We start from the raw sequence: 15,421 nt of genomic DNA, 5'->3' as shown, positions 1-15,421 counted from the left end.
TTTTGACATTGTTATTGTTCGTGTTGTTATTGGAATATGTTGGAATATACATTTTATAATAATACATTTTAACCAGTGCTAAATAAAATAAAATTAATGAATTTCAATGAATGAATAAACAAACATGTTGCCCAAATGTTATTTTCTTTATTTGTCTTTATTTATTATATTTGCAATGAATGGTTACATCATTAAAAATGGGTGTCTCAACTGTACCACATATAGGTACAGTTAAGACAACGTTGAGAAAAAAAGCACCTTATTTTTATGAGCTAATTGTGGAAAATATAAACTACTTATGGGTAAAATTGATTGATAATATCTCAGTCTACAAGCTAATAAAATGTCACGTGGCATGTAATGTGGACATTCAATTCTTTTCAGTATCTATTTTTGTGTGAAAAATTAAAATGCAAAAAGTGTCTCAACTGTACCCAGTCTACCCAACCTGTTAACTTGAGCATTGAAGGAATGTTAACGCAAAATCTGCAGGCTTCTCGGGTCTGTAAAATGTTTCACAGGTCAGAAATAATATTTAAGTCCAATTTGACTGGTGTGGGAGGTCATTTTTATGAATTGCAGGCCTTTTAAAGGCAAATATCATTAGTGTGCACTATAACGTTTTCACAAATAGTACAGAAGTGTATTTGATCTGTGAAATGTTTCACAGATCCGAAATAATAGGCTATTTAAAGTCCAATTTTACTGATGTGATATACCGCATACAGCAAACTAATAATTCAGTTGGAAAAATATTGTCAATTAAGAGTAAATTTGTTTGTGAAGGTTTTCACAAATCAGGCTCTTTCTAAAACAAGTAAATTGACATGATTTTTGCCTGTGTGTTATTTGAAAATAGGCGTTAATTGTAAAAAAAAAAAAAACATGTAGGCTTAACGTGACTTGACAGTGAAAAACTGTACTGTGAAAAATTCACAAATTAAGCTGGACAAAATGATGGTAGTTTCAGTTTTGTATGTGTTCAGTTTCGGGAGTTATACGCGGTTTAACATTAAAGGGGAATAAATAATAATAAAACGTGAATATTTGGCATTGGGACCGGCATCACATGAATTCACAAATCAGAATGAATATACCCTAATGTGATGTTTTTTACATGCAAAAGGCAGCGCTCAACAGATTCACAGCCTAAAAGAAGTCTGAATGTGACCGCAGCGCAAGCGCATTAGTTTGAATTAAAGACGAACACATTTGTTACGAATGAAGGCGCCTCTTCACATCCTTTCGGCCGACAGAGGGCGCCATCTCCTGAGTATTAGTCTGTTTATCTGTTTCACTACATTTCCCATAATGCCTCTTACCTGGGACTGATTAAGATACAGCTGTACACCATTACGAACTGCCTATTTAAACCTATGCTACACACTGAACTTTGCGAAGTCTTGTTTGCCCTGGTGATCATTCTGAGTGTTTGTTATTCCTGATTGTGATTTCTGTTGTGACCTTGCCTGTTATTGGATTATTGATTGTCTTCTGCCTGCCCTTGGATTATTGCCTGTATTTTGCATTGTACGATTGATATCTGCCTGTCTCAGACCCCTGCCTGGATTTTGGTTTACGTTTGTCTTCTGCCAGCCTCCACTAAAGCCTGTCCCCGACTACGTCTCTGCCTGACCCCTGTATTGTTTATTGTTTAATAAAAAGCTGCAAATGGATCCTCTGTCTTGTGCCTCGTTACAAAATTATTAATTTATCTAAAAATAATAATAATAATTATCTCGATAAAATAATATTTGTTATGTCGTTATAACGAATTAATTATTTCGTTATCTCGAGAAAACAAACTTTGTTATATCGAGATAACGAATTAATAAGTCGTTATTACAAGATAACTGTGCTTAAAAAAAATCCATAAAAAATAAAAGTCCATGGCCGTTCTCGGCTTCCGTATCTATTATTTAACCCACTATTCTTAATAAATCTCAATACTGCATACAAATGAAACGACTTCCGAGGGCTGTTTCATAAAACTAGATTACAAAATAAGCCAGGCTAATTTTGTTAAGTCTGGTTTATTGCAGTGGATTTCGTTTCATAAAACAAACTTAAACTACTTCAACCCCGGTTACTATGGAAACTTCTGCTTGGAAACTAGCCTGGTCCGGGGCAGGCTGTTGCTTAATTTCCACTAACACTAAACTGTGAATGTCATGATATTACAGCTGACTCTTTGACATTTTATTTGACTTTATTAACCACTATCAGTCAAACAATTAAAGAAAATCAACTTATATACTAAATTTAATAAATTCTGTTACAATAATAAGTAATATAATATATTGGGGTATTTAAGATGATAATTTATATTTAACATTTGATAGTTATTAAACACATGTCTATAAGGGTAATAGCCACATCAGTACAATTTGAACAATTATATTAACAAAAAAACACATTGTCTGTCATACAGAAAGGAGATTCAATTTAAATATACAACACACACAAGTCAGTTTTTTTATGCTTGGTGTGCATAAAAATGCACATTATATTAAAGATCTACAGTATTTGTATCTTTGGTGTTAAATTTTTCTTTAAATTTTTAAAAGTCTTTATGGTGTCTGCATGTCTAACTTAAAGTATAATTATTTGATGGTATGCTCTTGGCATTTTGTTATATGTTTTTGCCTGTGGTCCCAAAGAAGATTGTCAGAGTCCTGCAGACAATAATTGTTCACCACACAAGTAGGGCTTCAGACTTAAAATGTCAGGCCTCTCTTCAACTGATCCTCACCCTGAAACCATTCATGAAACTCTGTTTATCTATCAACACCTAACACTACACTGTTAAAAAAATCTGTATAAATTACAATATTACTGACAGCTGTTAAATTGATTTAAATTGATGTTATTTACTGGCAACAGTTTGTTCAAAGTTAAATGAACTTTAAACATTAACAAGTCTTTATCTTTACAGAATAAAACTAAAATAATAGCCTCATGCAAAGCATTCTGGGAACCAAAATCTGAAGGAAACAACAGAAAAAGGTTGATGAGGATTTCTGCTTCCCAGAATGCTTTACATGAGGCTGTTATTTTATAGTTTTATTCAGTAAAGGTAAAGACTTGTTAATGTTTAATGTTCATTTAACTTTGAACAAATTGTTGCCAGCAAATAACATACATTTAAATCTACAGTAAGTTACTGGCAAACAGCTGCATAACTACAGCAAGTTACCAGTGTGAGAATAAACCAATGGTTTAAAATCTCTTACTCCAAGGGGTGGTTTCCCAGACAGAGATTAGCTTAAACCAGGACTAGACCTTAGTTTAATTAGGAAATATAACTAGTTTTAACAAACATGCCTTACTAAAAACATCACTTCTGTGCATTTTGAAGCAAAACAAAGGGCACAGAGGTATTTTAAGAGATGTCAGTGCAAGTTGTTTTCAGTTTGGACAGCACTTATTTATTTTAGTCTAGGACTAGTCTAATCCCTGTCCAGGAAACTGCCCCCAAGGGTTTAACATGATGACTGGTGGCTCTATAATGCACTCATAATTTGCCATCAAAAATGTTTTGTGTAACATGTAATGATTGGTCAAGAATATGTGTAACATCTATCATTTTACACAATCATTCCTTGTACTACAGTAGATGGCGTGAATTCAGATGCTGTCCACCCACCATTCTCTCAGTGACCTCTTGATTTTTTTCTAGGCCAGCAGTTGATCTGCAGGAGTAAAGCTGTGCTGCTGATAGATGCCAGTGCTCTCCTCACTGCCAGTCAACTTCTTTGGCAGCTAACATCATGAGATAAAACACTTATAGCATACGATTATGCTTAAATGCTTAAATCAACTACTCTTATTATGAACAATATATTTGTGTTTTATTTTCACCTATTACTTTTTTGTCCACTCAAGTTGCTGCTTTTGAAATGTACCCCCCAATAAAAAACTTTTAATTTAAGATACATTTAAAGTTAAATGTATTAAAATCATTCATCTGCTAAATATTTAATATATAGGTTACTTAGTATATTACAAATAATACAAATAAGTAAAGACAGTAGACCTATTTATAGGTTGTATAGGTTTAAAATTTGGCATTCTAATAACCTCAGATTGTCTTTTAAAAGTTAAAATCTGTGTTGTTTATATAGTACAGTATATAAAGAATACAGAAAAGTAGAAGCAAAATAGAGCCACATGAGTATCGACGGGGATTGAACCCGGATCGCTTAATGCGCTCTTGAGAGCACTTACCACCAGGAATAGGTTATCATTTCTGACGTTGTTTCAAGCTTTAATGTGATCGTTTTAAAACCTCTAGTGCTGCTCAAGAATAGCGTGCACGCGCAATTATCTTGACTAGGGCATAGCGAGCGTCTCACTGTGCATCGCGAGCGTCTCACTGTGCATCGCGAGCGTCTCACTGTGCATCGCGAGCGTCTCACTGTGCATCGCGAGCGTCTCACTGTGCATAGCGAGCGTTTCACTGTGCATAGCGAGCGTCTCAATGTGCATCGCGAGCGTCTCAATGTGCATCGCGAGCGTCTCACTGTGCATAGCGAGCGTCTCACTGTGCATAGCGAGCGTCTCACTGTGCATAGCGAGCGTCTCACTGTGCATAGCGAGTGTTTCATTGTGTATCGCGAGCGTCTCGCTGTGTTTCGTCTCAAACGGCCTCCCATACTAGCCTATCACAGAACGCTGACACAATCAGCTACCCAATGATGATTTTCATTTAATTCGAGCACAGATATTGACACATATTACTCGTATAATACTCGTACTCGGCAGAAGTGCTTTATCCGTACCGGATACTCGTTTCAGCCAAGTATCCGGCTCATCTCTATAAACAATGCACTGTCCCTTTAATTGAGCGTGAGCAGCGCAGCAAAAATAGAGCTGACGCCGAAACGATCGCACACTGTTGCTTCAGTGATGCTCCTGCCACGCGAGCACGCGCTGCTCACAATTGTTGTGTACATACTTTAACTTGTTAACATGGACGCAAAAAAAAAACATGCACCGCTAATGTGCTGCTCACGCTTGCGGTGTGATAGAGGCCCTTCCACATTTTTACTTGTATTTTGTGATATTGTCATGATTTCGGTCTTATTGGCTGCTTTGTCTTTGTTTCACTATGTGTTGTGTTTTTGTTTTGACAGCTCCACACGTGCGCGTCTTCCACCTGGTGATCTCATTACCTCTGACTCCTCTCACCAGCACCTGATTCTTATTATTGCCCAATCCGGTTTGATTTAAATTCCCCTCGTTTCCTTTGTTCTTTGCAAGTTCGTCTTTGTATGTTCCTGCCCGCTAGCGTTGCTAGTTCTTGTCTTGTCTAGCTCTGAAAGTTTTCTGATTTATATCTGTGCTTTCTGCTGCCTTTGCCCCTTAGAATCCTTGTTCCATTTCCACTCTGTTGTGGATTATTATCTGTCATCGCCCTCCATCCCAGCTGGTTGTCTCATCTTCGCTGCAATCTAGTTTTCCCGACTGGTGTGGCAACAGTCGTGTTTCACTCTCAACATCAGTGATACTCCGGACGCTGTCCAGCGGCTCGTGCTGACTGGGAGCGTGCGCTGTCCAGCGCTTAGTCAGCTGAAGACTCCGTTAGCCATCTCTCTCTCTCTGTGCCCCGCCAGGAAGCTCTCTCTGTGCCCTGTGAGGATTACATCGAGTGTCTACGGATATAGTGGATGTCCTACAGCCCTGCTGTGTTTCCCACTTTGAGTGTTTTGCCATACATATTTCACATGAAGACATTGAGTGTTTTTGCCATACATATTTCACATGAAGACATTGAGTGTTTTTCTCGTATACATACCCACTGACTACATTGAGTGTAACCATCATATCTGATTAAAACCCTCTGCACTGGGATTCCTGAGTTGTGTGGTTCCTAACAGATATGTGTTAGGTCCATATGTGTTTGTGTTGTGTCGTGAATGTGAAAATTAACTTCCACCTCCTCTGTCAGCTCTAGCCACTGAAAAGAAATAAGCTGAGAAATCAGGTCAGTTAGAAAAGCTGATCAGTGTGACGTGGAACTGATCGAGGTCATTACTATTCATGAGCTCTTCGACTAGACCGCGCCCACATAATACGTCTAGTTCAGTGAGTTTTCATAACAAGTTACAGCAAGGATGGCTAAACGTCAACCGTACTGTATTCGGGCCATTGTTTTTCGTCGAGAGACATCATTCCTATTAAACGAGGGAATCATAACAGTTGCTACATGTTTGGATGTTCAGAAGAACACTGGATTTGAAGAGAGACTGCGATTAAAAAGCAATGCTCCTCCATCAATATTGGATCCGGACAGAATGGCACAGCTTATGTATACAATATCCACTTTGCTAGGTAAATAATTTCAATTCAAGCAATAGAAATGTTGGATTTCTATCTACAGTTCATTAGTGGTTGAGAATGTGGTGAATTATATGATCTTTTCAGTCCCCCCAAATACTGTAGAATATATGAAAGAAATAGTTTTTGCAATTCTATAACATTCAATAAGGAAGATAAAAGACCTCAAAATGTTTCTATAAAGGCCCTTGGGCTGCACAACATATCGCCGGAGCATCATCATCACAATGTGCTCTTGTGCAATAGTCACGTTGCAATACCAAGCAAGTCTGTAGGAGCCACAGTTTAATTTATTTATTGTTTTACAATTTACTTATAGTTGTCTTTTTTGTTGCATTTGAGAAGTGCACCTTTAACAGGTGGAGAGGGCGTTACCCTATAAGTTGGAGTGGGTAGCGCATAATGAGGAGAAGGCGTGTCAGCAGATACAGTCTTTGACCTTGGCCTGGATCTGCGCTACCGGAGCGCTGTATTAAAAAGCTGAACTCCAAGCGCCATAAAACCATATTTAAGGACATTTAAAACAATTTGCATCTATGTTTTGTATTTTATTTTATTTGCAATAAATACGGATAAATCATTGAATGACAACACTCTTGGATTTTCTTGGATTCGGGCTGTGAGTCTGACCCTGTACCCGCATTCTCCAAGTGGTTCAAAAAACAATAGGAAGAAAACAGGGGGTTACAGGAATAACCCAAAGATTGTTTTTTGCCATTACAAATCGTCAAAGACTTGCTGTAAATTCTTAAAGGACCTTTTTGGATCTGTATTGGAGGATTTATGTTGGAACTGCGCGATCTGAAGACAAAGGAAGCGTCGGCTTAACGCGTGGCAGATCAAACAAAGAAAACACTTTGGTGGAGGTATGTGCTTTCAAAGCGAACATTTTTGAAGAATTATTCGTTTGGAAATATTATTTGAAGGATTTAGAAACTAATTTCACCGCAGATTTTTGAGTTGATGAACTGTGATCATTTTTTGAAGTTTATTAAAGCGTGGCCAAACAATTGACAGCGGTGAAATTGCGGCTTGCCTCGAATGAATAAAACGCAAAGATACGTTCACCCTTGAAAAGAATACGAACTGTATCTACATTTTTGAAAACTTTTGCATTGATTGAAGCAAGATAAATATTTTTTGTGATTTTTGGAAGTTTATTTTTTGAAAATAATGGCTGATTCTGGCGAAGAGGAAACCACTTCTCTTAAAGACATGAGTGAAACTATTGCGCAATTGCGCTCATCTAGAGGAGGAAAAATGTCACATGTAACACGGAGAATGAACATTGTGCATAATTTAATGACTAGTCCAGAATTTATTGATGAAGTTGGACAAAACATGATTAAGTTTAATGAATTTTTTGAAGAGTTCAAAGCCGTGCATGCCTCCTATAGTGAAATGTTGGATGACGAAGCAAAAAAAGAAGATCATGAAACATGGTATCAGCCTAGATGTATACAGATAATGGCTTTTATTGCTAACGTTGAGAAATGGATTTCAGACATAGAAAATTCAGGTTCACAAGCCATGGCTGAAGTCCCTCCTTCTGACACCCATGTAGAAGAATCTTTTCCTCTCGAGTTACTTGACAATGCAAATGCACATCTTCAGGATTCTGATTCGCAATCATTTAGATCACATACATCGTCTGTATCATTGCGCATTAGTGCAGAGGCAGAGAGAGTAGCTTTAATGGCTAAAGCAGCAAAGCTGCAAGAAAAGCATGCGATTGAGGAACAAGAGCATATTCTACGAAGAAAGAGAGAGTCTTTGGAGTTGCATTCTGAAATTGAAGCCACTACTGCAAAAATTAATTATCTGAAAGAAGCTGAAACAAAAATGTATAAATCCCAGTCTGATGTCACAGTTCAGATGCCTGTGTTAGGCGCAGAAGCAGATGAAGTGGAGACAGAAATACCAACAGTTACACATGTACCATTAGATGAAAAGCTCGATAGCTCACTTTATTTTCATGACAGGACCTCCCCAGTAGTTAGGACCAGGTCAGGTGTTCAGGTTCAATTTCCCCTTCCTAATTTAGGCCCAGACAGACATCACAGCAGACCTGTTGTCCAGCCAAGTGCCAGAAGTGATATCCATCCACAACTACAGCAGGCCTCAGCTCACAGTATACCCCCGGTCATTCCCCAGTCACTTGTAAGTTCAGTTCCAGCCACTCAGTTGGCTGTACCTCAATGGCAAATTCCTACACCCAGTTTAGCACAGGAAAGCCATATGATCAAAATTCTGGAAAATCAGAGTGAATTAACAAGAATTCTTATGAAACAGCAACTCCTGTCTACACTACCTCAAGGTACCGTTCCATTCTTTGATGGACAAGTTCTTGAGTTTAAGTCATTCATTAACTCCTTTGAAAATATGATTGAAAGCAAAACTGACAACAATAAAGATAGATTGCAGTTTCTTATTCAATATACTAAAGGCCCAGCACAAAGGCTAGTCAAGAGCTGTGAGTACTTATCACCAGATAGAGGCTACCAGAGAGCAAAGAAGTTGCTAAAGGAAAACTTTGGAAATGAATACAAGATCTCTTGTGCTTACTTGGAAAAGGCCCTATCCTGGACACAAATAAAATCTGAGGATTCTAAATCACTACAGGATTATGCCATGTTTCTTAGGAGCTGCTGCAATGCTATGGAGGAAATGGAATATATGGAGGAGCTGGATACAATATCCAATATGAGAATCATTGTGCTCAAGTTACCATATAAGCTCCGGGAGAGATGGCGTAACAAGGCTTTTGAACTGCAAGAACAGCGTAGTCGTAGGGTAAGGATTTTAGATTTAGTCTGCTTTGTTGAAAACCAAGCCCGCATAGCAGCTGATCCAGTCTTTGGTAATCTTCAAGATCAGTCAGCTAGTAGAGGAAATGCTAGATCCCCAGTCAAATCACAGCTCTCAAAGTCATCTGGCAGTAGTTTTGCCACTAGTATAGCTATTGCCCAAAAGGAGACAAAGTTTGATCTTTTTTGCCCCTTCTGTAGCTCAAGACACACATTGGATTTGTGTAAAGACTTTTTAAAGATAACGCATAGAGACAAGCTCAGTTTTTTAAACACCAAAGGCATATGCTTTGGGTGTCTCTCCACAGGCCACATTAGCAGAGACTGCAAAAGGCGTCTCAGCTGTAAAATATGCAAGCAAGCTCACCCTAGTGTCCTACATATTGAGGCCAAAGATGGTATCATCAAAAAAGCAACTGTACCCTCTGATGTTATAGGTCGTACATCAGCAGAATTATGTGGTCATATAGGGGCTGGAGACCAAGAGAGTGTGCTGTCTATTGTCCCAGTTCAGGTCAAGGCAGCAAAGGGCAGCCAAGTCCTACAGGTATACGCCCTCCTGGACCCTGGATCCTCCGCCACCTTTTGCTCTGAGGATCTTATGTTTCGGCTCAATCTGAAGGGTAGAAAAACACACATTCTTCTACGCACAATGGAAGTGTCAGCACTGGACAGCAATAATTTCCTACCTCTTCCTGATCTCTTCACTCAAAAGGAAATGCCAGTTACCACAAACAGCATTCCCAAGCAGAAAGACTTAACGCAATGGAAATATCTAAGTCGAGTCAAACTTCCCAGCATTAGTTCAAAGGTGGAGCTATTGATTGGCACAAATGCTCCAAAATGCATAGAACCATGGGAGGTTATTAATAGTCAAGGTGGGGGCCCCTATGCAGTTAGAACCTTGTTAGGGTGGGTTGTAAATGGACCTCTGAGAAGTGCTGATGGCAGTGCAGAGAGTGTGACTGTGAACAGGATATCAGTTGTAGGTCTAGAACAGCTTCTGATATCACAGTATAACCAGGATTTTAGTGAGGTAGCATCTGAGGAAAGGACCGAAATGTCAATTGAGGACAGAAGGTTTTTAGAGATAGCCAATGAGGCGGTCTTACAAGATGGACATTACCATCTGAAGTTGCCCTTTAGGAGGGCTGATATCAGCATGCCTAACAATCGCCAAGTTGCAGAGCAGCGTCTTCAAACTCTGAAAAGGAAAATGAAAAAAGATGAACAATACAGGCAGGAATATGTTGCATTTATCAATGACATCTTTGAGAATAATTATGCAGAGGAGGTCCCAGAGGAGGAACTCACACAGGCACCTGGAAAGGTATGGTACATACCACACCATGGGGTGTACCACCCCAAAAAGAAGAAACTTCGAGTGGTGTTTGATTGTGCAGCTACTTACCAAGGTGTATCCCTCAACACAGAGCTACTGCAGGGTCCTGATCTCACCAATTCTCTTGTCGGAGTTATTTGGAGATTCCGCAAAGAACCCATTGGAATTATGGCTGACGTTAAGTCAATGTTCCATCAGGTTAGAGTAGAAAAATCAGGTGTGGACTACTTGCGCTTCCTGTGGTGGCCACAAGCTGACACCAGTCGAACCCCAAAGGAATACCGTATGCTTGTGCACATATTCGGTGCTGTGTCCTCCCCAAGTTGTGCAAGTTTTGCATTACGAAAAACTGCTGATGACAATGAAAACTGTTTTCCCCCTCATGTAGCTGAAACAATCCGGCACAACTTTTATGTGGATGATTGTGTGAAGTCCATGGCCAAAGAGTCTGATGCCATCCAGCTAGTAAAAGACCTCACTGCACTATGCTACAAAGGTGGATTCCAGCTGACTCAATGGGTCAGCAACAGCCGAGCAGTTCTAGCATCCATTCCAAAAGAAAAATGGGCAAAGGAAATCAAAACACTGGATCTTGACAAAGACAGCCTACCCATTGAAAGAGCCCTGGGACTGCAGTGGTGCGTGGACTCTGACCATTTCCAGTTTAACATCAATTTAAGCCAAAAGCCACATACCCGCAGAGGCATACTTTCTGTTGTAAGTTCAATTTTTGATCCCCTCGGCTTTCTTGCTCCTCTCATTCTCCCAGCCAAGCAGTTGTTACAGGAACTCTGCCAGAGAGGCTTTGGATGGGATGAACCTTTGCCCCAAGTTATAGTAGACAGGTGGAAGGAATGGATAAACAGTTTAGAAAAAATAAAAAGCTTCAGTGTTGCACGTTGTCTGAAACCAAAGAGCTATGGAACAACAAAATGTGCAGAACTACACCACTTTGCTGATGCCAGTGAGAGTGGCTATGGCTCAGTAAGCTACATAAGACAAGCTAATGAGCAGGACATTGTACATGTCACTTTTCTCCTGGGAAAGTCCAGAGTCCTTCCTTTAAAGAACATCACAGTACCTCGGCTGGAGCTGGCTGCTGCAGCATTGTTGGTAAAGGTGGACAAAATGCTAAGGAGAGAACTACATCTAGTCTTAAAGCCCTCTGTTTTCTGGACTGACAGCCAAACCGTACTTAAGTACATTAGAAGTGACACTGTAAGATTCAAGACATATGTAGCAAACAGGGTCTCGCTGATTCGGGACAACTCTGAGCTGTCTCAATGGAGATACGTGAGAAGCAAGGACAATCCAGCTGATGATTCCTCCAGAGGATTGAGTGCAGGCAAATTCATGGAACAGAAGAGGTGGATGCATGCCCCAGAGTTCCTATGGACGCCCGAGGAAAGCTGGCCAGTGGTGGAGGCATTGGGCTCAGTGAAACAGGATGATCCAGAGGTTAGGAAAAGCACTACTGTGTTTACAACAGTGGCGAACACTGAAACGCCCACAGACCAGCTTATTTCATACTTTTCAGATTGGATGAAGCTACTTAAAGCAGTGGCATGGTACCTCAAGCTGAAAAATACCTTGATGCTGAGAGTCAAGAAGCAAAAGAACTTTCCCTCGTATCAAGTCACTACCCGTTCCCACAGCCTAAAGGTGAGCCCAAAACTAGCCACCAAATCCGGTGGACAGCTCCTCACAGTGAAGGATCTCTCGCAGGCAGAAAGATCAGTTATCTCATATGTTCAGAGACAAGCTTTCGCAGCTGAAATTACAACACTGCAAATGACCCCACCTCAAGTGAAAAGGAGCAGCAGGATATGTAGGCTCGATCCTGTGCTAGATGAAGGCATTTTAAGAGTAGGTGGCCGGCTACATAAAGCTGCCATGCCTGATGAAACTAAACACCCCTGTATCTTGCCCAAGGAATCACACATTTCAATTCTTATTTTAAGACACATTCATGAATGCTGTGGTCACAGTGGTAGAAACCACATGCTCTCAGAGCTCCATAAAAAATATTGGATTAGTAAGGCCAACTCCTTAGCCAGAAGGGTGATCTCAAAATGTGTCACTTGTCGACGTGTGAGGGGCAAGGCAGGTGAGCAGAAAATGGCTGATTTGCCACTGGAAAGAATCTTACCTGACCTCCCTCCCTTTACCAATGTCGGATTGGACTACTTTGGCCCGATTGAAGTAAAGTGAGGAAGAAGCACCATCAAGAGGTATGGAGTTCTGTTTACATGTATGTCCAGCAGAGCGGTTCATTTGGAAGTAGCTTTCTCATTAAACACTGACTCATGCATTCACGCAATAAGAAGATTTGTTTGCAGAAGGGGGCAGGTTAAGCACATCAGATCTGACAATGGAACGAACCTGGTGGGTGCTCAAGTGGAGCTCAAGAAGGCTCTGATGACACTGAACGAAACGAAGATTCAGGATGCCCTGCTTCCTGATGGAATTGAGTGGAGTTTCAACCCACCAACCGCATCACACCACGGTGGAGTCTGGGAAAGACTTATAAGATCTGTTCGTCACGTGCTGAACTCCACACTCCATCAACAAACCATCGATGATGAAGGTCTTCAAACTCTATTCTGTGAGGTAGAGGCTATCTTAAACAACCGTCCTCTCTCCACAGTGTCTTCAGACCCATACGACCTAGAGCCGCTGACCCCAAACCACATCCTCCTGCTGAAAACCCAGCCCATTCTGCCTCCTGGAACCTTCCTGAAATCAGACCTTTATGCCAGACGCCGCTGGAAACAGGTCCAGTACATGGCGGATCTCTTCTGGCATAGGTGGACCAAAGAATACCTTCTTCTGCTCCAAGAAAGGCAAAAATGGACTGCAGTGAAGAAGAACCTGAATGTTGGAGATCTTGTCCTGGTAGTTGACCCCACTGCTCCTAGAGGATCCTGGCCATTAGGAAGAGTGCTAGAGACCAAGCCTGATCCAAAGGGGCTGGTCCGGTCCGTAAAGCTCCAGACACGGACTTCAGTCCTTGATAGGCCCATTACCAAGCTATGCCGAATTCTGGAGACTGAAGAATGTCCGGTGACTCCTAAAGATTACTAATAAGGGAAGTAATGTATACATATATTTTCTAAAAGCAAAAAGAGATTATTGAAAACTGGCTCCTTTTTTGTATTTATTTTAAATAATTGATTCTATAGAGAACAATTAGGGGCCGGTGTGTAGGAGCCACAGTTTAATTTATTTATTGTTTTACAATTTACTTATAGTTGTCTTTTTTGTTGCATTTGAGAAGTGCACCTTTAACAGGTGGAGAGGGCGTTACCCTATAAGTTGGAGTGGGTAGCGCATAATGAGGAGAAGGCGTGTCAGCAGATACAGTCTTTGACCTTGGCCTGGATCTGCGCTACCGGAGCGCTGTATTAAAAAGCTGTACTACAAGCGCCATAAAACCATATTTAAGGACATTTAAAACAATTTGCATCTATATTTTGTATTTTATTTTATTTGCAATAAATACGGATAAATCATTGAATGACAACACTCTTGGATTTTCTTGGATTCGGGCTGTGAGTCTGACCCTGTACCCGCATTCTCCAAGTGGTTCAAAAAACAATAGGAAGAAAACAGGGGGTTACAGGAAAAACCCAAACATTGTTTTTTGCCATTACAAAGTCAAATGATCTCAATCATCTCAACTTTTTGCTGCTTGATATAGAAAAGGAAAACTTGGAAGTTCTCATTTTACATGTCTAATACTTTGTCTGATGTAACATCATTTACTCCAATAAGAGTTCTTGGATACAACGTTTGTAACTAGTGAGTGACGAGCAGGCTCTGCATGAACAGTGAATTAGCAATCTCAATATTATTCTTGATCAGTTTTTAATTCTGAAGTAATCTGGTCAAACTTCCCCCAGCCAGCATACTGCAATATACTGCAATTTATTTCACAAATCGATGCTATTGGTCAGTCTCTAGGTAGGTCCGTTACTTTTACAATTTATTAACCAATCTAAAGTCCTGAAAAAGCTTGAGCGCAAACCTCTTAATTCCATTGGACATTTTAACTGTCTGAGAAACCTTGTAGCTCCACCTCTTCTTCACTCTGCAGGAGAGCTTTGCTGCGTATTTCTCTTCAAGATTGAGAATTGCAACAAAATCCTCGTCGAGCATCACGTCCACTGAGGTAAATGTCCTCAAAACACTGGTTATTTATGATTAAGTTATATTAATTATATAATACCAGTTTTTATATTAAATATAACAGTTTTATCTCAAAGTAATGGAAGTGCTAAAGTCTAATGTATCGTTTCTGAGGCTGCTAGATTTTTCCGTAACACTTTACAATAAGGTTCATTAGTTAACATTAGTCAACTACATTAGTTAACATGAACTAATAATGAACTGCACTTATACAGCATTTATTAATCTTTGTTAGTGTTAATTTCAACAATTACTAATACTTTATTAAAACATTAGTTAATGCACTATGAACTAACATGAACAAACAATTAAAAGCTTTATTTCTATTAACTAACATTAACAAAGATTAATAAATACTGTAACAAATGTACTGCTCATGTTATTTAATACATTAACTAATGTTAACAATGTAAACACATGGGTAACAAGATAACAAGACACACCTGGGAAACAATCAACACAAAGACCAATGAACAAAAGAACTACAAAGGACTACAGATATGGTAGACATGGACAGGACTTCAAAATAAGAGTCAACACAGGGGAAACACAGAACAGGATCATAACAGAGCCCTCCCCCTACGAGCGGCTTCCAGACGCTCCCATGGGAACAACAAAATTGTCCAGGTGGGTGGATGAATGGAGGTGGAACCGGGGGAGGGACGGAGGGCCAGGTGTTTGTAATGACCAAAGGGCAGGAGGCCAAGGCGGTGGAGGCAGAGCAGGAGGCCAAGGCGATGCAGGC

The sequence above is a fragment of the Misgurnus anguillicaudatus genome, chromosome 12, assembly GCF_027580225.2.
Source record: "Misgurnus anguillicaudatus chromosome 12, ASM2758022v2, whole genome shotgun sequence".
NCBI classification, from domain to species: Eukaryota; Metazoa; Chordata; class Actinopteri; order Cypriniformes; family Cobitidae; genus Misgurnus; species Misgurnus anguillicaudatus.
Note: the sequence above shows the minus strand (reverse complement) of the source record.